This window comes from Cavia porcellus, unplaced genomic scaffold (assembly GCF_034190915.1).
Source record: "Cavia porcellus strain 051 isolate PalLab524CR breed Dunkin Hartley unplaced genomic scaffold, mCavPor4.1 scaffold_15, whole genome shotgun sequence".
Classification (NCBI taxonomy): Eukaryota; Metazoa; Chordata; class Mammalia; order Rodentia; family Caviidae; genus Cavia; species Cavia porcellus.
In genome coordinates, this window is record NW_026947498.1 from 4,899,630 (window position 1) to 4,921,367 (window position 21,738).

Here is a 21,738-nt window from a genome sequence, read left to right on the forward strand (position 1 = left end):
CAGAATGAAGGACGAAGCCCACATAATCCTCTCAATAGATACAGAAAAAGCATTCGGCAAAATTCAACATCCTTTCATGCTAGGAACCCTTAACAAATCCAATAGACAAGAACCATAGCACAACACAACAGAGTCCATACATGACAAACTGAGCACTGCCCACCACTGCCCACCAAGTCCTACAGGCTGACCTGATTCTCTGGAAGGAGGTGGGAACTCAGGGCGGGCAGACAAAAATCCTAGATCCTGACCCCCAAGTTCTCAGGCCTGGCTGCACACTTCGTTTCTTTCCCTTCCTTATTTTTTCAAGTGATTTGTATTTATTTACTTTAAATATATTTTTATTTTTAATTGATACACAGAAATTATAGCTATTTATGGGGTACAGCGCGAGTTTTATTTAATTATGGATGAAAGGAAAAGTTTTATATTTTAGTAACCATTTTAAATTTTTATTTTTATTAATACCCCAATTTCAAGTTATATTACAAAGCTCTTACCATGTACTAAGCTAAACTCAAAATAGATCAAAGATCTAAATACCAAAACAGAAACACTTAACTTGTTGGAAGACAAGATGGGGAAAACGTGTAACATCATAGGCCAAGGTGAGGATGGACTTTCTGAACAGAACCCCAACTGCAGGAGAAATAACATCAAGAATTCACAGATGGGATCAGACCAAGTTAAAAGCTTCTGCAGAGCAAAGGCAACCAGCAACAGTGTGAAAAGACCATCTACAGAATGGGGGGAATTGCCAGTGATATTGCAGCACCTGTCCACGCTGTATAATGACCTGATCAGGGTAACCAGCCAGTCTGTCACAGCAGACATACATCCCTTCTTCGTACTGGGCACATGCAGATAGATTCTCTCCTCTTTGGAGATATTCAGCTCATGGTTATCAACTGTAATTACTCAGTTTGCTACAGTGATGACATCAAAGGATTCTGAAGACTGGTGACACTGATGCATGTCATGGACCACCTCAGAGCTGAGCCTCAAAGAGCCCAGGGTTCTGCACTGCCCGTCCGACCCTGTCATCAGGGCCTGAAGGTGGCCTGGTCACGCAGCCAGCTCTGTGGCCTTCTGCTGCCAACTTTTGAGTCTCCCTCGGGCCCAGTGACTATCTGAGCGTCTCCTACACAGCAGGATGTGGCTTTGCATGGTAGTTGGCCTTGATCAAGAAAATAGATTTTTACCAAAACGTGAGCCGGAGTTAGGCTATCCAGGTGGCAAGTGTCAACGTACAGCATGTGGGTGTCTAACAACTGGGACACGGGCTGTCACAGGGCGCCTTTGAATAATGTTTCCAACTGCCCAGACTATGTAGGAAAAACAGAGCTTGGGGCAGTGCACAGAGAAACCCATAAGTGAATGGAGGGGAAGACAAAACCAACTTTAAGAAAAAAAAAAAAAAAAGAAGAAGAAAGAAAGAAAGGAAAAAAGTTAAAAGGAAAATAAACATATAAGTGTAACTCGTAAATCCCACAAATCCAGAAGATTTGTAACTCAGGAAAACCCTGAAATGAAACACAAATCAAAAAGTGACCAAGAGCCATAATCCACATTCCTAAATAAGTTGTCTTTTCCGGTCATGAAAAAAGAGTCAGACTGTAAATACACAAGGTCCCCTCCACCCCTGCAGCCTCTTTTCATTGCTTTCTTAAAATATTACAAAGCAAACAAATCTTGCATTCTAATCCATTACAAACCAGTTCCATATCTAATCAACTTGAAGCCAAAGCCATATGGGCAGTGCAAACATAAAAAAAAGTAATTCTGAGATAAGCAAAACAGGAAATTGGAGGTTGGCGATGATGAAACTGATATCCACACAGTAATTTGAGCAGTAAAATCACTAAACCCTTCCTGGGCCGTAAAGAGAGTCTTTCGGGATGCGGCTCATTTTCCCTCCCTGGCGATTTGGCAGTAGCACGGAGGTTAGTGTCAGTACAAATCACAGCCCTGCTCCTTCTCGGCCTCCTGTCCGCACACCGTGCCTGGCTGCAGGTCCCCGGCACCAGGCGCTGCCATCTGCTCCCCAAGCTCTGTGTGGTCCAGCCTGCAGCCGGACGCCCGAGAGAGGCCAGATGGAGGCACCTGCTTTCCCAGTGTCTGTGGCAAGAGCGCATCTGTCTGTCTGGAGCAGGTTCTCAACCCTGGCCCTGTTTACACTTGCAGCAGCTTTGGGCCTTGGTTAGAGGAGGGGCACCCGGTGCATTGCAGGGTGAGTGGCCACCCCTGGCTTCCACCCACTGGATACCAATCGCACCCTGCCCAGTTGGGAACATGGAAAATGTCCCTGGGCCTTGCCAAAGGTCCTTGGGAAGGGGAGGCAAAGTCCTGCCCTGTTGAGAACTTTTCCAGAAAGTTTTGCTGGAAAGAGCGCCCATCTCACTTTTCAGGTAGGCGCATTTCATTCGTCTTCACCAAGGAGGAAATTGATCATGATGCCGTGGCCGGAACATCGGCTTCTCCATGGGGCTTTCTGCAATGCTCTGTTGACACTCACCTACTGTTATCTTTATTTATTTATCACGTAGCTTGTTCAATATTCTTATCTCCCCTGGCAAACTGTGTGCAGTGCTGAGCACTTAATGGGGCTTTGGAAAACATCTTTTGATTTTTTAAATGAGTGGGTGTTGGACGAATGGGTGAAATCAGATTTCGTGTAGAAATGTACCACTCAGGTAACCAGGGGTGCAGGGAGGCTCCAGGGCTCGCTGCCCAGCCGGGCCACAGCAGTGGGCTCTAGAGCATTGTCACCTGCCCTGCTTCTCACCCAGAGGTGACCATGCCTGGCAAGAAAGGAGCCATCCATTCCCTTAACCTTCAGAGCAAAGCCATTGTCCGGGAACACCTAGGCGATCCCCATTCCGTGCACCTCACTGTCCAAAATGGAACCTCAAAGTCATCTCTGGATCTGTCTTTTGCAAAGGAAACCGAACGACTAAAACCCGCACCACACATCAGATTTCCTACAGCCGAAGACAGGCTGCGTCCCTGAAAGAGAAGAGGCCAAGCTGGGCGGTTACCAAGGAGGACAGAGGTGGACCTGGGGCCTGGGGCCTCTGGGGCCTGCACCTGGGGCCTCTGCCCCAAGCCCCGGATAGAGCGAGGCAGATGTGTGGGGTTCACAGCCAGGAAAGAAGGCACAAGAAGGAGCAGTGACCCGCGTGGGCTGCGTGGCCAACAGAACTTTGTTCTATCCCCCACGCCCCTCCCTCCCCATGTCCTGCCCCTTTGGCTGCCTTTCACCCCCTGTCCTCTGCCACGGAGCCTGCGTACCCAAGGTTACTGACACGGACCCTGAGGTGGCCATGCTTCATGGTGTTACAATTTTCTGGTGACTGTAGAACATTCTGAGGGTCCCAAAATCTTGTATGACTTCTGTATCCAAAGGAATTCATTTTTAAGGTCCACATGTTAAGAGAGAGCGCACACAGGGGACCGAAGCCCTCTCCAAGCACCCTCGAAGCCCTGACTGGTTCCCCCTTCATTAAGTTGACCCAGGACCTCCACTCTGGCCTAGTTTTTCTACCATGGCTGCCTTGTCCCATGAGTCCCCAGGGCCTGGTCCCTAAGAAGCGCTCAGCATCTTTGTAGAAGAAGTGGACTGAATCCTTTCCTGGGGTCTCCAAGGGCAGGAGTCAGAAGACGTGGGGTGTCCACTGTTCCTGCTGCTAGCAAGCTGTGGGACCTTGCGAGAGTCCCAAGGGCTGCAGCCAGCAGGACACAGGTTCTGAAACAGAGGGATCTTGGGTCCCACCACCAAGACCCCCTTCACCCCCAGCAGACTGGAGGTAGCATCCACAAAGAGGCTAACAGCCCATCTAGAGAAGTTGCTCTAGCTAAAAGATGTAGGCAGTGACAGGGCCTTGACAAAGGACCAGAGATGATCTTTCAGTCTGGAGCCACGAACCTGTGCTGTCCCAGCAGACCGTGCGTCCACTGCTTCCACAGGGGAAGCAGAAGGAGCTTCAGGATGACAGCTTACTGGACCTCCACTTACTCATCCATAAAATGGACACACTAACATCCCGAGGCAGCTGAGGATTAAATGAGATCCCAGGTGCCCAGGGCTGGCATGGGACTGGCATGTAGTGAACGCTGTTTCCCCACTTTCCTGTTGGGACATCTGCAGCACCTTCCCTCCCTTACACTGCTCCCTGCCTTGTGGTCACCTTGAGCCCAGGCCAGACCCCATTCTGCATGTGACCCAAGGACTTGAGTCTTCATGGGCTGCTTCCTGTTTGGTCCAGAGGCCTGGGCCTGTGCTTGTGGACTCAACCTGTCACCCACTCACTGACTGCCTGGCCTGGGTGCTCGGGAGGGGCCTGGACACACAGCTGAACCTGACACAGGGCTCCTCTTGTCACCTCAGGACATCCACAGACACCTGCCTGGCCTGATCCAGGTCCCCTCTGTCCTTCCAGCCACCTTGGATTTCAGGGAAGACTGATCTCCAGCCTACCAGCTCCCTGTTGGGTGAGTCTGTGCGTGACCCTAGCCCAGGAGTTTATTTCTCTCTTGCAGAGCATCCCACGGCCATGAGACTGCTCAGCTTCATGCAGTCACTCAGGGACCCCAGTTCTTTCCTGCGGCTGCTCCCTTGGGTTTGGGGGTTCAGAGCTGACTGGTGTTGGAGGCAGGGTCTGGCTAGTGAGATGTGATCTAGCTGGGCTTGCCCCCTTCCCAGCCCCTCCCTTCATCCTCTGCTTCCCATCCTCCATGATGTGAGCAGCCGTCCTCTGCTAGGCCGCTCTGCCTCGCAGCAGCTGACCATGGACGGAATTTTCCACAACTGGAAGCCCAAATAAACCTTCCGGCCTTTAATTTGTGGGTATCATGTATTTTGTCTCTGTGACAAGAAAAGAGACTAAGACAATGACCCAAGCTAACTTGTCACCAAGTGTAAATCCAGGCAGTGGGAAGGAAAAAGAGTCCAGAGATGAGACCCACAGGAGACAAGGACGCCAGCCCCAGAAGCCGCCCTTACACCCCAATCCACGCTCCTTCAGTCCCCGCCACACCTGGCTGTAAGAAAGGCTGACAGTGCCTGGGAAAAGGATGTGGAATCACTGTGGACCACCAGCAGTCTGCACCACGCTTCTCAAACAACAGGGTGCCGGGTGCCCTGTGGGACTGTGGTCACCACCACGGTGGTGAGCTCTTGATCTCACAAGGAAGTCAAACGACAGGAATCTGCCACGCTGAGCTAAGTTGAAGGGACACAGACCAGCCAGCATCGGGGCTGGGTGGGCATGCGTGAGCCGCATCCCAGAAAGGAGCAGGCGGGAGGCATCAGAGCTGGCATCCAGGGGACAGGAGAAGGAAGGACAGGGCCGTGGCCTGGCGCCCTCTTGAATCCTTCGCCATTTATGATCAGTATTCATGAACGACTCCTGCAAGCACTAGAGATGCCACGTGTCCCAGGCCACCCCTCTCCACGGAAGGGGTAGCCTTTCATCTGTTCTTCCCAGGACAGAGCTCACAGATTTCAAGGCAAAGGTATTTTCAGTGAGTTACCAGAAAAAAAAATGGGAGTCGATTTAAACGGCTCAGGGTTCAAGGACGATATGGTGCCACTCTGACTGGTAACTCCTTTCTTAGTGATTGAGATGATGAATAGATGTCTCTATTTTTGTTTTTGTGGCTGTTGTTTTATTTGGTTTTTGGAGACAGGGTCTCACTGTGTAGTTCAGGCTGGCCTTGAACTCACTGTGTAGCTCAGATGGCCTCCAACTCATGGCGATCCTCCTGCCTCGGCCTCTTGAGTGCTGGGATCACAGATATGCCCCTCCACACTCAGCTGGAGATAATGAATTTATTTATAATTTATAATTTTGTACTTAATGTTATAACTTCTCAAGCTGAGGAGACCTCAGAAAAATGTATGGGTCATATGATCACGTGGCTGCCATATCCTGAAAGAGACACAGTACTTCACTCTGACTCCTTTCCTGAGCCACAGTGATCTACGCAGCTGGTCGCCCCCATCCCTCCTGCAGCCCCAGCCTCCCCAGGGCTCGGGTTCACCATGGACCAGATGCTAGGTCTAGCTTATCCATACACAACCTTGGAGAACACCTGCCCGACTCCCCAAGACAGAAGACAAACCCCAACTTCAGGCTTGCTTGTGCCTCACCCTCAGAACTCATCTAGTCCACTTGTGGTGAAGGTTTGGAAAAGGAAATTAAAATATAAAAGAAGCATAAGGTGCCATGACGGTAATTGTGTGTGTTCACTTCGAGCAGGCAGGCACTCTGGTCAAACAGCCTACACGGCGTGATGGAGGTATTTTTCAGATGATATTTTTGTGCAAATCTGTGGATGTTGGGTAAAGCAGGTCACCTCCAGAATGCATGTAGACTCCTCTAGCAAGGGCAAGGCCTGAGGAACAAAGCCTGAGGTCCCAAGAAGAAGGAGGGGCTTTGTCTCCCATGCCTTTGGGTCCAGCTCCTGCCCCGGGATCCCAGCTCTGCGCTGCCCTGCAGATTTCAGACTTGCCGGTCTCTGAGGTCTCATGGGGGCCTCACATCTCTCTCTGTACATGCACATGCTGTTATGTATGTATATGTGCTACACACACACGTGTACCAACTATCACACACAAAGACACACAGTCAACCTGTCAGTTCTGCATCCCTGGGTTCAACAAACCATTTTTTATGTTTTTACAGTGCTGAGGATGGAACCCAGGGCTTCACTCATGCAAGGTGAGTGTTTGCTCACTGAGCTACGTCCCAGCCCTCAGAAATATTTTGTTTTAAAAAACTGCATCTGTACTAAACTTGTACCAACTCTTATTTGTCATTTTTCCCCAAATGACCCAGTATAATAATTACTTACATAGTGTTTACATACTTTAGAGATACAGATTATTTTATATTCATATTGTATAAATCATCTAGAGATTATTTCAATCATATAGGGATACGAGGGGCTATGTGCAAATACACCATTTTATTTAAGGGACCTGAGCATCTGCAGATTTTGGTGTTTGTGGGAGTCCTAAATATACCTGTATATGAATTGTAATAAAAAAATATGGTGAATGTTGAATTGTAAAACTTTATTACAGTAAAAGACACAGTGTCACAAATTTCCCTCAAAATACTGCTTTGGGGTAAACATTTATCCCGTGTCTTGCTGCTTCCTGAAGCAATTCTGAACATCTCTTTTTGTGAGCGTCTTCACAAGATGTGATCAAAAGTGCCTTGAATGCTGCTGCTGAGTACCACCAACGGGAAGGCAGGCTGATAAAAATATTGTGGTGGCCCTCACTGGCCTTCGTCGCCAGGTCTGGAACTGTGTGACTTCCAGCTCTTCCTCAAAGTCGAAGTGGCCACGAGAAGTAAATGTTGAATGGATCCAGGACATCAAGGCAGCCACAACAGGACAACTAAAGCCACTCAGGAAAGAGGACTCCAGAGCTGCTGCAGAAAGCGGGCGGAGGACGGGATGAGTGAGGCGGAAGGGGGGGGCAGAGAGGGGTGGCCACAATGTGTCTGACACTGTAACAAATGTTTTTTCAGACATTCATGATGTTTTTTAATCACATCTCATGCAGAACAGTGCCTGCGTATCTGTCCATCACAGGTGACACAGAGCTCACTCGTCCTGTTTCTAGGGAGGTCCCTGAAAGATTGATCAGTGCCACTCATGGATAAGTGTTTTCTTTAAAATCTCCTGTCCATTTTAAAAAGTGCATGAATGGAAATTCTCCTCCTCTTGACCAGTACATTAAAAGCTGTCCTCCTGTAAATGTAGTCCAGACTCAAACTCCGGCCCAGCTTGCCAGCGCATTCCTGTCCCAGGTTGGTGAGGTAACCACAGTCCCGTCTCGTTTGGTGTCATATGCGCTTTCTACCTGGGAGTCCCCTAAATGAACTTGGTAAAAGTTTAGCCAGAGCTGAATACACAGAGCCCATTTGCTTTGAAATTCCTTTTCAGCTGCTGCTGTGCAGCTGTGCATGACCCCTACCTGCCCGGAACATGCACGGAGGACCCGCTGGCTCACTGCCCCGGGAGGCCGGGCCTTGTGCAGCAGCTCCCGAGGCCTCCTCCCTCGGGGGGAGAAAGCTGCAAGGTTCTTGGCTCCAACCCAGGGTAGAATTGGGGATGAGGGCTCCTTCTCCCTATGGATTCTCAGAATCAGCCTTTCTTGTTTCCCTGGAGTCGTCCATGGAATTCCCTCAGGAGCACCATTTGTTCTCATTTTTCAAATCGTTTGGGTTTTTTGAGATACGATCTCACTCACTACATAGTTCAGGCTAGGTATAAACTCACTAGCATCCATCCTCCTGCCTCAGCCTTCTGGGTGCTGTAATTTCAGGGCTGGGCTACCACAATGCAAGTTTTGGCTTTTATGTTGCAAAGAATGAGGCATATGGGAGTGGTGTCTCCATTTTGGTCTCTGTCATCCTTCGTAGGGAGACCAGGCAGGGGACACAGAAGCTGACATGGGCTCCTCAGGCCCCCATCAAGGCAGCTGGTCCTACCAGGCTATAGGACATCAGCATGTCCCTCTGCTGCTTCAAGATGGCAGCACTTCCTGCGGGTGGGCACTGTCACCGGTCAAATGGCAGATGTCCCCACCTCACCGTCCACACATGTATGCAGATGTGAAATGCTTACACAGCAAACAGGAGGCCTGGCAGAACCAGGATAATATTGATACAGCCAAGCAGGAAGTCGCATTCATTCTTGCTGTCAGCATCTGCAGCATACCTACCAAGTGCCAGGGCCTCTGGGTGCCCAGCTAAACCAAATACGGCCCCTGCCCTCCTGGCAAGCAGCAGGCAGCAAGCATGATTCATATTTATTTTTGATTTGTTTTTAATGGTTTCAGAGCCCTGACCACAGAGCAAAGATTCCAGAAAGATCTTAATTTGTGTGCCTGGGAGTGAAAACCAAAGAATGTGTGTGCCAGTGAGAAGGAACCATTTTTAAAAAGCAGATTTCTATTAGTTTCTCCAGTGAACCTCAAACAGTTCATTAGAGAGGGAAAAAAACCCAAATGACTAGTTTTCCTCTTGGGGGTTCATACAGTATTGTTTTTCAATGTTTCCAGCCCATAAACAAATACCCCCATGTGTAAAACCCCATTTTGTCCAACTCAACTGTATTAATCTCTGGGGCACATTTAAGTTTCTTGGTCAGGAAAAGAAAAACACTGGCCAGACTTCGGCGAGAATCTCATTAAACCTGAGAGGAGGGGGAGGCTCAGCTTTCAGACTTGATCGGCCCAGGCAGGGGCTCCCAGCTAGGTGTCATCTGATCAGGCTCTCTGAGCACAGGAAACGCTTCCTACCAGCGCCAGGCAGCCCCGGACAGGGGTGGTGGCGGTTGGGTGGAGGGCTGGAGGAAACTCTGAGCAAGACCCTAAACAGTCCACTAAAAGCCTTCCTCATCCAAGCAGAACAGAATTAGCAACAGCCTTCAGAGCGTCCAAATCGAAGGCTCTTGCCTCCTGGTGAGATTGCTCCAAGCACCGAGACTGCTCCACTCCAGTGAGTGTATCCTAGATGATTCATGCATGGTGGACACTTCAAGAGCTCTACCTGTATTCCCTGGCCCCCAACCTGTCCAAGTCCTGGCCCTCACTTTCCTTCTCCACTTCCTGTTTGCTTAACCCCATCGGGTCAAAGCTCCATTCGCAGGGGTGGACCCCCAAGCTCTGAATGTCTGTGCCATTTGCCTTGCTAACCTGGACAATGTGTCTCTTGCCCCTCGAGTGCCTTTTCTGTGCTGAAGCGGGCATTCGTTGGCAATTTCACTCCACTCACTGCAGTTCCAGGGTGTTAGTGGAAGAGCGTTCATTGTGCTGGGGACTCACTTCCCACCAGGAAGCCACCTTTCCTTGAGTGCGTGAAAACACGTACATGTGAAACATAGTGGAAGGGCAGCCAAGCTTCCCGATCAGGGTGACAGGCTCAGAGTCCCTCTAAAAGAATGCCATACAACATGTTTATAGGAGTGAGTATTATTCGGTTGTCAAAAAGAGCAAAGTCCTGGAACAGTGTAGATGATGTGAAAGGAGACAGACGTGAAGACCACACCTTGCATGACTACATTTTTGGAAACATTCAGAATAGGCAAATAAATCCACAGAGACAGAAAGAAGATGAGTGGTCTCGAAAGGCTGAGAGGAAAGGAAAAACTGCTTCTGAGCGAGGGCTTTCCCTTCAGGGTGATGAAAGTCTTTTCCAACTAGACGGAAGTGGTGGCTTGGGGTGGTGCCCACATTGTGAATATAGCAAATGCCACTAATTGTTCATGTTCAGATGGTTTGTGCGTGCATGTGTACCTACACACACACACACACATACGCACACACACAGCTGTTTCTTGCCACCTGAAAGGTACCCATTACTTGAACCTTTTGACTGTACGAGAGATCTGCAAACTGTATTTTTTAAAAAGTAAAACCATTTTCCAATAACAAAGATACTTTTCTCGATTTTTAAAAAAGATAATAAAATCCAACAAAACGAAATGGAATAAAGCCAATCAAAGCAAAACAATGAAATTGGTACGGAACTTAGAAGCAGGATACTAGGAAATCAACAATGGCTACCACAGTAGTTCTTGTTATCTTCGAGGCAGCTGTCTATACCATCAGACATAGCAAAATCAAACTGAATGAAACAGAATAAAACCAATCACAACAGAAGATTGGATAAAGCAAAACAATTAATCAGAACAAAACAAAACAGTGAGAACAATATTGGATTTCAAAACCACGGTAGAAGGAAATCCCCCACACTTGCCACACTGCATACTGTCATCCTCCCAACAGATGCTCAGATGGCCCGCCCAGGCCTGCAAAGCACCCAAACAATACCAGCACACAGCCACTTTTTGCACCTCAGTTGCTATCAACTTAGCCTGTCCTCCCAGCCAGCCGGGTGCTTACGGGGGTGAGGTGGAGGAGTTGGTGATTCTCAGCCTGCGCTGGTGGGCTCCCGGTGGCTTCTCTCTTCCCGGGGCCCACATAGCTTGCGTCACTTTTCTAGACGCTTGATAAGCTTTTTTTAAAAAGGACCCAAGTTATGATTCTCAACCTGCAGAATAATACAGGATTGTTAAGAATAATTTGCTTGACCTGTGGTAAAGTATAGCATCCCTTCTTGATAAGAACTCTACACCAAGTAGCTACAGAAGGAACAAAGGCCGTGTGTGACACACCCACGGCAGACGTCATGGAGAGGGAAATGTTGGTGCATTTCCTCTAAAACTGGAACAGGACAGCATCTCTTTCACCACTCCTGCTCCACATAGCACCAGAAGTCCCATGGAGCAACGAGGCGACATCTAAACTGTGAAGGAAGAAGTCAGACTTATCCCTGCTTCCGGATGACAAGGTCTTCTATTAAAATTAACTTTATAGACACACTTGTGATATGCAGGGTGATCACAGTCATCCTCGGGAATTTGTATCTGTACATGGTGTATCTTGATTCTTCTTTTTGCCCCATTCCTCTCCAACTCTTTTCTCCTTTTATTTATAAAAGCTTTGTTTCTATTTTTCTCCTTCTATTCTCTGTTTTCCTTTTCCTTCTCTTCTCTCTCCTCTCTCCCTTGTTCCCCTTTTCATTTCAATATTTTCTTCCTACTTTCCAATATTAATCATCCATTTCTGTCCGTATTTGCATTGATTCTCACACAATGCAGTAAGTATTACGCGTGTCTGACTTACTCACTTAAAAGCATGGCCTCCAGGTGCATCAATTCACCTGACACTGTCTCAAGTTTACCCTTCTCTAAGGCACAGTGGTGCTCCATGGGGTGTAAAAACCACGTTTTCTGTATCCATTTATCTGATGATGAGCAGCTGAGCTGTGGCCAAGATTCTGCTATGGCGAATTGTGCTGCTATAAACATGGGCGTGTGTGTATGGCTGTGGTAAGATGCTTCTTAAGTCTTTCAGGAACGTAACCAAGAAGGGCAACAGCTGGGACAAGGGAAACCTCTCCTTTTAGTTTTCTGAATTATCTCCACACTGATTTCCACAGTGCAACCACTGTGGTTGCACCAGACTGACTTCCACCAGCAGTAGAGAGGCCTTCCCTTTTCCCCACAGCCCCAGCAGCATTTGCCATTGGTTGATTTCTTGATGGCAGCCATTCTTCTGGAGTGAGATGGAATCCCAGCGTTGTTTTAGTTTGCATTTCTGCAATGCCTAGTGATGCTGAACACTTTTCCATGTATTTATTTGCTGTTTTTACTTCTTCACCTGAGAAGTGTCTACTCATTTCAGACCCCCATTTTTACACTGTCTTTAAATTTGGGGGCTCTGTTTTTTTGAGTTCTTTGTATATTCTAGTTGTTAGTTTTTTGTCTGAGGAATGGCTGGTGAAGATTTTTTTCCCTTTCTGTGGGTTTTCTCTTCACTCCGTTGGTGGTTTATTTTGCTGTGTAAAGTTTTTAATTATGATCCAACTCATCGATTCTGTCATATTTCCTGTGCACTCAAGTTCTTGTTCATAAAATCTTTGCTTACACCTATATCAAGAATTTTACCTATTCTATCTTCTAGCAGATTAAGTGTTTCTGTTTTGATATTTTGATTTTTTATCCATTTCAATTTGAGTTTAGTGCCTGGTTTATGGGGCTGGGTTTAATCATTGGCATGTGGGAAGCCAGTTTTCCTAGCACTATTTATTAAAGAGTATTTCTTCTATTGAAGGTGTCTGACTGCTTTGTCCAAATGACAAGATCCTACATACACTAAAAAAAAGAGTCCACACACACAAAAAAACTGTTAGAACTCAAACAATTTCAGTAATATTGTAAGATATAAGAACAACATACAAGAATATGTAGCATTTTTATACACCATAACAAGTCAGCTCACAAAGAAATAAAAAAGCACTCTCATTTACATAGCTACAAAAATGAAATAAAATGCAATCCCCATGAGTAAGTTTAACCAAGGAAGTTGTGTAAGTCAACTTTCTAGAACTGTAACAAATTACTTGGGATAATTAACATGTATGGAGGAAAGGTTTGTTTTGGCCCAGAGTTTTGCATCTGGTTGGTTGGCTGGCCTGCTGGTTTTGGGACTCTAGTGGGACAGTACATCACCGTGGAAGTGCATGGTGGAACACAACTGTTCCCCGCATTGTGGCCAGAAAGCAAAAGAGACAGCAGAGGAAGGAACTGGGGCCCCAGTATCCCACTCAAGGGCGTGGTCCCAATGACAACTTCCTCTCACTCGGCTCTGCCTCCTAAGGGTCTGTCACCTCACAGTGATTTCGAAGTCCAACAGCAGAGCATTGAAAGCATGAGCCTTTGAGAGATGCTTCCCCAAACCACAGCAGTGGTGAAAAATCTCTATGAAATTATAAAATATTCATAAAAGAAATTTAAGAGGATACAAAAAATAAAAAGACATCCCATGTTCATGGTGGAAGGATCAACATTGTTAAAATGTCCATGTTACCCAAATACCAGTGATATTCTTTACAGGAAGGAAAAATGCCATCTTAAAACTCATATAGAACCCCAAAAGATCTCACCAAAAAACCAAAGCAATCTGAGTAAGAACAATAAAGTTGGAGACATCAAAATATCAGACTTCAAAACATAAATAAAACTGGCATAAAAACAGACACATATCCTAATGAGATCAAGAAACCAGATACAGGGGGCTGGGGATTTAGCTCAGCGACATAAGTGCCTGCCTTGCAAGCAGGCAGTCGTGAGTTTGATCCCCAGTACCGATTAAAAAAAAAAAGAAACCAGATATATAGCCACATATTTACAGCCGACTGATTTTCAACAAAGCCACCAAGTACATAGACTGGAGAAAGGACAGTCTCTTTAATAGTCGGTGAAGAGAAAACTAGACATCTGTATACAGAACCTATTTCTCATCATTTTAAAGTAAAATCAAGCCAAAATGGGTAACAGACTTAAAGACCCAAAACTAGAAGAAACACTTTAAAACATTGCTATGGACAAAGATTTCTTTTCTTTATTGTGTGTGTGGGAGGGGTGGGGCTGAGACAGGGTCTTGCTATGTATTTCAGGCTGGCCTTCAACTTGTGGCCGTCCTCCTGCCTCAGCTTCCCAAGTGCTGGGATTACAGGCATGTGCCACCACATCTGGCAAGACTTCTTGGATAAGACATCAAAAGTACAAAAAACAGGGCAGAGGATATAGCTAAGTGGCACAAGCACCTGCCTGACAAGCAGGTGAGTTCAATTTTTGAAATCAAAACAAACAAACAAACAAACAAACAAAAAGACAAAAAGCAAAATTAAAAGTAGACAAAAGGGTTAAGACCAGCCTAAAAGGCTGTGCAGCAAAGGAACCAATCAGTGTAGCGAATGGGGAAACATGTACACACTAATCATTCAAGGAACTAATGATGTTCACGGTACATGAGGAGCTCAGACAGCTCAACAGCAAGAAAACAGATAACTCATCTTCAAAATGGACAAGGATCCAAACAGACATCTCTCGGAAGAGGACATGAAAAGGGCCACCATCACTAAGCATCAGGAAGAGGCAAATACCAGTGAGGTACTCCCTCCAGCTAGAATAAAAAAATTAAAAGTAACAAGTGCTGGTGAGAACACGGGGAAAGGAGAATCCTTATACACAGCTGGTAGCAATGTAAATCTCTACGCCCATTATGGGAAACAAAATGGAAGTTTCTAGCTTTTTAAATTACCCTGTGATCCCACTCTGGGAGTGCACAAAGGGAATAAAATCAGCATTGTGAATCCACTGTGTTTATGGCAGCACTGTTTACAATAACGAAGAGATGGAATCAACCAGCAGCAAATGAATGAAAAAAATACGGTATATTTACACAATGGATTAGTACTCAGCCTTTAAAAAGGATGAATCCCTGGTTTTGGTTTTGTTTTTTGCAACAGGACGAGCCTAGAGGATAGTAAGTGAAATAAACCAGGCAGAGAAAGACAGTATACACAGTTTTACTCAAAGCAGAACCTAAAAAAGTTGACGTCATAGAATAGAGAGCAGAATATCGCTTACCAGAGACTGATAGGGGTGGGAAGTAACAGAGCAAAGTTTGTTTCAGACACAACTAACACAGTGAGAAGGAGGGAATAAATTCTAGTGTCCTGTATCTAGTAGGTTGACCATCAGGAACAATAATCTATTGTGTGTTTCAAAATAGCTAGACTATAAATAGGGCTGTGAATGAGCAGTGTTTGATGTGAAGGGTATGCTAAATTGCCTTGCTGGATCATTTGGTATTGGATACACACAGTCAAATATCAGCACCATGCCCATAAATATGTAGGTGTCAATTTTTTATTGACACAGTAAGAATACATTATGTCAGTTAAAAAATAAAAATGCAAATCAGAACGAGTTGCTGGAAAGGGGAAGGCACCGTTCCTAAGCTGAGATGTCTCCTCTCCAGGAGATAAGATGCTGGGAGACACCACCCCTCCACCTGGGCCCCGTGTGCTACCTGTGAACGGAATGCGCCTCCCCGGGAAGCCACATTCCACCCCTCGACTTCCACATCTGCGACAGGGGTTGAATGACACCAGGCTTCTCGTTTGGGTGCTTAGACAGTGACGTGGTGTGTCAGCTGCCATAGGACATTAAATAAAGCCACACAGAAATGGAAATCAGTACCATATTTGTTGGGAAGTGGAGGCAACTGCTCAATCATAATTTATGGGAGCGAGCCACTGGCCAAGAGTTATTTTTATCTGTGGGTGTTGGGAGCCGCAGCCCCGAGCCCGGTCACCTTACTTGGCGGACGTGAGGCCTGTAGGAAAGAGCAAAGCCTGAGCTAGATTACCCCTCCCATCGAGTGTGCTAAGATGGCGCTTATCTCCTGCTTGGTAAACAACCCGCCCTGTAAGATCTCCTGCTTCCTGCTTGGTAAACAACCCGCCCTGTAAGATCTCCTGCTTCACAACCCGCCCTGTAAGATAGTCTGCCTAGCAACAACTGATGTTAGCCAATCAGCCCGCATCGCGCGCTTTGAACTGATTGGCCACTGTAACCCTATAAAAGTGAGTGCCTCTCCCGCCACGAATGAAGAAAAAGAAGAAGCAAAAGAAGCAGAAGAAGCACGCAAGGAGCCGCGGAGAGCGGACCGGTAGAGGCTTCGGGACAGACTGTAGGGAGAAGCACGCAAGGAGCCGCGGGGAGCGGACCAACAGAGGCTTCGGCCGGGAGGATTCCCGGGGCAGGCTGTACGGAGAAGGAAAATAAAAGCAAAGGTTGTCCACTGCCAGACTTTGTTGTGTGTCCTTCCTGCCGGCCGGGAGTGACACCGACATGTGGGTTGCCGTAGGATTATTTGTTTCTGCCATGTCTAGGGGGAACTCAAGGACCCTGGGCTGTCCGAGGCCTGAGCTGGAGGGAAAAGTCATGGAGCTACAGGGTGGACAGTATTAGGTACCCTGTAGACCCATCCCACAGAAGTCACCTCCAGGTTCTAGAACCTTCTGTGACCCACCAGCTCCATTGCGTCCTTCCCATGGCACAGTGGCTGGCTCCTCCACAATGGGTTTTCTGTTTGCTGAATCTCTGTCCCTCTTGTCCTGTGGGTTGTTGTTATGAGCTTGTCCTCAACTGAGACTCTCTTCTGAGGAGATTCTCTGTGGCCTGGGTTGTGGAAAGGCCCTCAAGAGCCATCTTGTCTTGGCTTCTGTGAACTCCCAGACATCCATCTCATGTAAATTCTCAGATTTATAAATTCATCACCAGTGCTTGTCTAACATGTGCTAGGGCCTGTGTTGGATTCCTAGCACCTCAAAAACAAACAAAAAAGAATTACTCTCCATACAGCTGAGATAATTTTAATAAACAGCACCAAGTATTGGCTGAAGCTTTCAGTTTCTCACAGGATAACTTTGCCCTTTCAGAGCCTTCATGGAGGAAAATGTTTCTTCTAAGTCTCCAGACACAGAAGCTCTTACTTTGGGGGTCTTGAGGTGGTTCAGGGGTCTGAGCTCCAGCATGCTTTCCTCCATGTTGATCCCCAGTGTTAAGACCTGCAGTGGAGACAGCCACCCTGGCTGCCCTGGTGAAGCTGTCCCTTGCCTTTGTCCTCCATTTTCACTGCTGATGGCCCAGACTTTACAGGTATTTGCATGCAGGGCAGTTCCTTATCCACTTGGTTCCCGCCCTGCTGCCCAAGCCAGAAGTCCACTGCAGATATGCAGTAAAGCACAGTCAAAATGCACTTCAGGGCAGTCGGACTTCTCGCCTAGGTGGTCAGGATGCCTCCAACCCCACTGGTCAACTGTTTGAAAGCCACACAGAAGCTCCCCGACATAAGATGGTTTTGCATCTGATAAACCCATCTCATGAGCTGACAGTGTTTGCCACACATCCCAGAGTAACAAACCCAGCACGCTGCACAACAGGACTGTATATGCCCCTGCCCGGGCTCTTGGGACAGTACTGCACACGTGTGTTACCAGGCCGGCTAAAGATCAAACCAGGAACCTTGACCTGCCGACTCTGCTGAACGAATAGCCCTTCTAGAGCATCCTAGAACTGAACAATTCACCCCTTGAGCCATCTTAGACGGAGGCCTGTCTGACAGAGGGCAGGACAGGTACTGCTCATCTTTTCCCTCTTGGCTGAGGAGTTTGTCCTCACCGACGAAATGAAGAGAGCAGCCCAAGTTGGGCGCAGCGGCACACGCCTAGAGTTCCCGGCACTCAGCCCCTGACGGCTGAGGCGGGAGGACTGCTGTAGCCTCGGAGTTCAAAGGCAGCTGAGCAGAACGTAAGATCCCATCTCAAACACGAAATCACGAGATCACTACGTTGCTGTTACTGGCAACAATGGCTTGCAATCCTGGACAGTATGTGTAGCCCTACATTAGCTTCTGAAGGGAACGCTTTCTGCATTTGCTTTCATTGCAGTTCAGCAGGCAGCGACAGCGTTAGCACTGACACTTTACATACTCGGAGCCTGGAGGGTGCTGAGGTCTTCTCCTCCACTGTGCGTCCTTGGCGAGGGAACAGGCTTGCCAGGACAATCTCGGGCATTCAAACTCCAGAGTCTGCTTGTTTTCCAGGGAGGAGAAGGAAAGCAAGAGGGCGGAGGGCACAGCGAAAGCTGGGCATCTTCTGAGCTCTGTTGCCTTGAAATCCACAGAGCTTGGGGTCATGAGAGTTCGTTTTCCAGGTGGAAATTGATGAAACCCGTGGCTTCCACTGCTGTGATGCGTGAATTCAATGGTTTGATCCTAGAAGCACCACAGGACCTTGGTATGGATGTCAGCCTGTCATCTGCCTTCGTCTCCCGGCCCCTCTGCAAGCCCATGTCCAGCCCAGTAGCAAACCACAGGCTCTGGGCCTTGGGGTGCTCCCTTGGCCCAGGGTCACATGCAAGTGGGCCTTTTCCTCATGGCACAAGCCCAAAATTCAGGTTACCTCCCGGCCCAGAGACAGCTCACTGTAAGATTCCCTGGAGAGGGGTGGTCAATGGGGGTCCAGTTCTGTGCGGGACATTTTAGGAGCCAGATGAAGGAGAGGAGGAAGACAGCCCAAGAGGGGACACCGTGATCCGTCGGTCCTGGTGCCAAAGCATCCAGCACCTGGTCTAAGGGGACACGCATGAGAACACTGTCCCGCTGGTGTCAGCCATCTGGTCCTCTGTCCTCTCAGAGCTGCCCAAAACGTCCCCTTCTCGGGCTTTGTTTCCTTCCAAAGCCAGACGTCCTAAGAAGAGACAGGTGGACGTGTCTTCTCCTCCCACCCATGGGGCACCCCTCCACCGCACCCCAAGCACACCTGACAGCTGACAGAGGTTCGTGTCTGTGTTTGTCATTCGGTGGAGGCCAGGGCATTTGAAAAGGTTACTTCCCTTCCAGGGAGCAGCGCAGTCCAGGGACAGGTACCTTGTGAGTGTCTTTATTCATGAATCCCCAGCTCCGTCAGTCGTCAGTCGTCAGCAGGATTGATGGGTGACAGCCGCCCGCCCTGGGCCTCCCTGCCATGTGTTTACAGTAGCCTGCCCTGTCCGTCCTTAATCACAGGGGCCATGACAAAGGGGACACAGCTTTGGAATGTTCCTGAGCAACTCATTAAAATGTTAATAGCTTCTGTCCGGAGGTATTGATCTCCATGCCAATTCTCCAAGGAACAATAAAGAAAAGTTGACTTTTAGAATTTTTATCTCAACCATGCTGAGTGGTAAGGGAGCCATGAGGGGAAATAAGTCACCTTGGAGGCGTCCAGCTGAAGGGGCATCAAATGCAGAGGGTTCCGGCCAGCTGTGGGAGGGGAAAGGCACTAGAGAGGAGCTCACATGCAGAATGGGGGGAGAGCCCCCAAACCCATGGATGATGGGCGTCTTTTTTCTAAATAAGCCCATCCATAACCTGTAAATGTCTCCTGGTGTTCCACCCAAACTTAGGGTATCAGTAAAAACCAACTTTGAGGAACAAACGCTGGGTCCCCCAAGACTGAGGCCCAGGATGGGAGACTTCTGGTTCTCTGGTGCGCTCAGCTTTCTACCTGTCCCCTCCCAGAAAGACGCAAGGGACAAGGTATCTCTCTTACTGCAATCACATCCTCTCCCCTCTCTCTCACTGGCCCATGATGGACACACAGGAGGCATCAATAAATGTTTGTCAATGTATAAATCAACAGCTTCCTAAACCAGGAAGGGGTCTTAGGATGCCCTCAAAGAAGGAAGATGGAAAAAATCTGGACCAAAAACAGGTGGAGCCAGGCGTGGTTACCCGTACTTATAATAACCTCAACATTCTGGGAGGCTGAGGCAGGACTGAAAGTTTGCAAAGGTCTCGGGTTCGATTCCTAGTACTAACAAAGCAATGATGAGCAGGAGAGAGGGTGGGAGAGGAGACACCCTGGAAATCTTTTCTACCAAATACAGGGAGGAGGAGGGGATTTCTCAGGGATGCAAATCTAGACCGCCAGTTGGTACCTGGGCCGCATTCGCAGGGGGGAAATCCTCCTTACAGATATGTGGCTCCCAACCTGGGGGCCACGGTTTAATGTTCCTAGAAGTGGCCAGAGCCACGGACGGGCCGCATGACTGTCTCTGGCTAGGGCCTGGTCCCATTAGAAACTTTATTATCATTCCTGACGGTCTGCCGTCCTGGCCGGCGGCTGTGAGACACGTCAATGGGCCCTTTGAGTGAAGCCCCGTTTTGCATATTATTCTTAATAAACATTCCTAGCCAAGCCATAATGGCCCCTTTCAGGCTCCTGCTTTGAATGCGTACAAACGACAGAGTGCCTTTGTGTACTCACATGTAAAAATACACTGGCCACCCTGTTGATATGCAGCGTACATATTTATAAATATTTATCACCAAGGCTCGGCTGACATTTTCAAAATGCTGCATTTGAACTAGGCTTCGTTTTCTTTTTCTTTTTTCTTCTGTCTTCCGAGCTGAGAGGCCAGACGAGGTTAATTAATCCAACTTTGCCTAATAATGTGCAGTGTAATGATCCCCATGCCCTCGTCTATTTGTCAAGGGGCAGGGGCTTGGAGAAGGCTGCGGAGATTGGCGGGGAGGTCCCTAACTCCGGCCTGGAGCATGCCCACCACACCTTGTCCTGAGGCAAGCTAGAAGCAGCTGGTCCTGAGAGACCTCCAGGTCTGGGCTTGGGTGACTCCAAGGGAAGGGACACATAGCTTGTGGCGCTTCTCTCCCGCCCCTGGGGGATGTTCTGATTATTCATGCTGAAGAACTGGACCAGAACTCCTAGCTCAGGGTGCCCTGGTCCACGTGAGGTGCTAGGACCAGGACCTCAGGCTGAGTGAGCAGTGGGTCCATTGAAGATCCACCATATTATTCAGTGGCAATGCTTGGTCTCTAGAGAGCATGATGTGGTGCCCTCAACATACCACGTTAGGTTATTTCACAAACCGCTGTGTGCCGGGAAGGCAGACACCTTTGCAAACTTTCCCTCTCGTCATCCTGGCAAGGGCTTCCTATTTTGTTCATTTTTGTTTATTTGTTTTTTGAGACAGGGTCTCACTATGCATTACATAGCCCAAGTTGGCCTCAAACCTATGGTGCTCCTCCTTCCTCAGCCTCGCTAGTGCCAGCCTTCTAGGTGTGTGCCACCACGCCTGGCCCATTTTGTGTACTTTCATTCCTATGTCTTCTCACCTGGGCACGTGGCAGGCACTCGTCCAGGGCTGGGTTCTGGAAGGAGTCTTTAAACGGAATCTAAACTACCAAAACTATCGCATCCTGGCTTGGCTGTGCTCCCCTATCCTTCCGGACCGAGCCGTGAACGGGTGGGTGGGACGCATCGCTCCCTTTCCTGTCTGGCTTCTCATTGCTGTCTAAAGAATTTCACCCGCCAGTCCCTCTTCTCCAGGCCCAGGTGGCCTCCCAGGTGGCTGCTTCAGCTCGTCCTATCTGTCACCGGGGATTTGTCCAAGCCCAGCTCTGGAAGTGAATGAGACTTCAACCCTGCACATCCCTGTTTCCCTCGCTCCTACCACTCTGAGGCTGTGATCTCCCAATGAAGCATCTGCACGGAATCCTTGCCTCAGGCTCTATCCTGCGGAAACTGGGTCCAAACAGGTTATTTGAAAGATGCAGGAGCCAAGAGAACTGGGGAGGAAAAGGCTTTTGGAATTAAGGCCATGCAAGAGACAGAGGCCAGGACTGCTCATGAGCCCACTCGGTCAGTGTCAGTAACCTGCTGGATTGAAGTTACCTGGGTTCCCAGGAGAGCTGGGCAACCAGGCCAAGGGCCCTAAGTTTGAACTCGTCTCAGC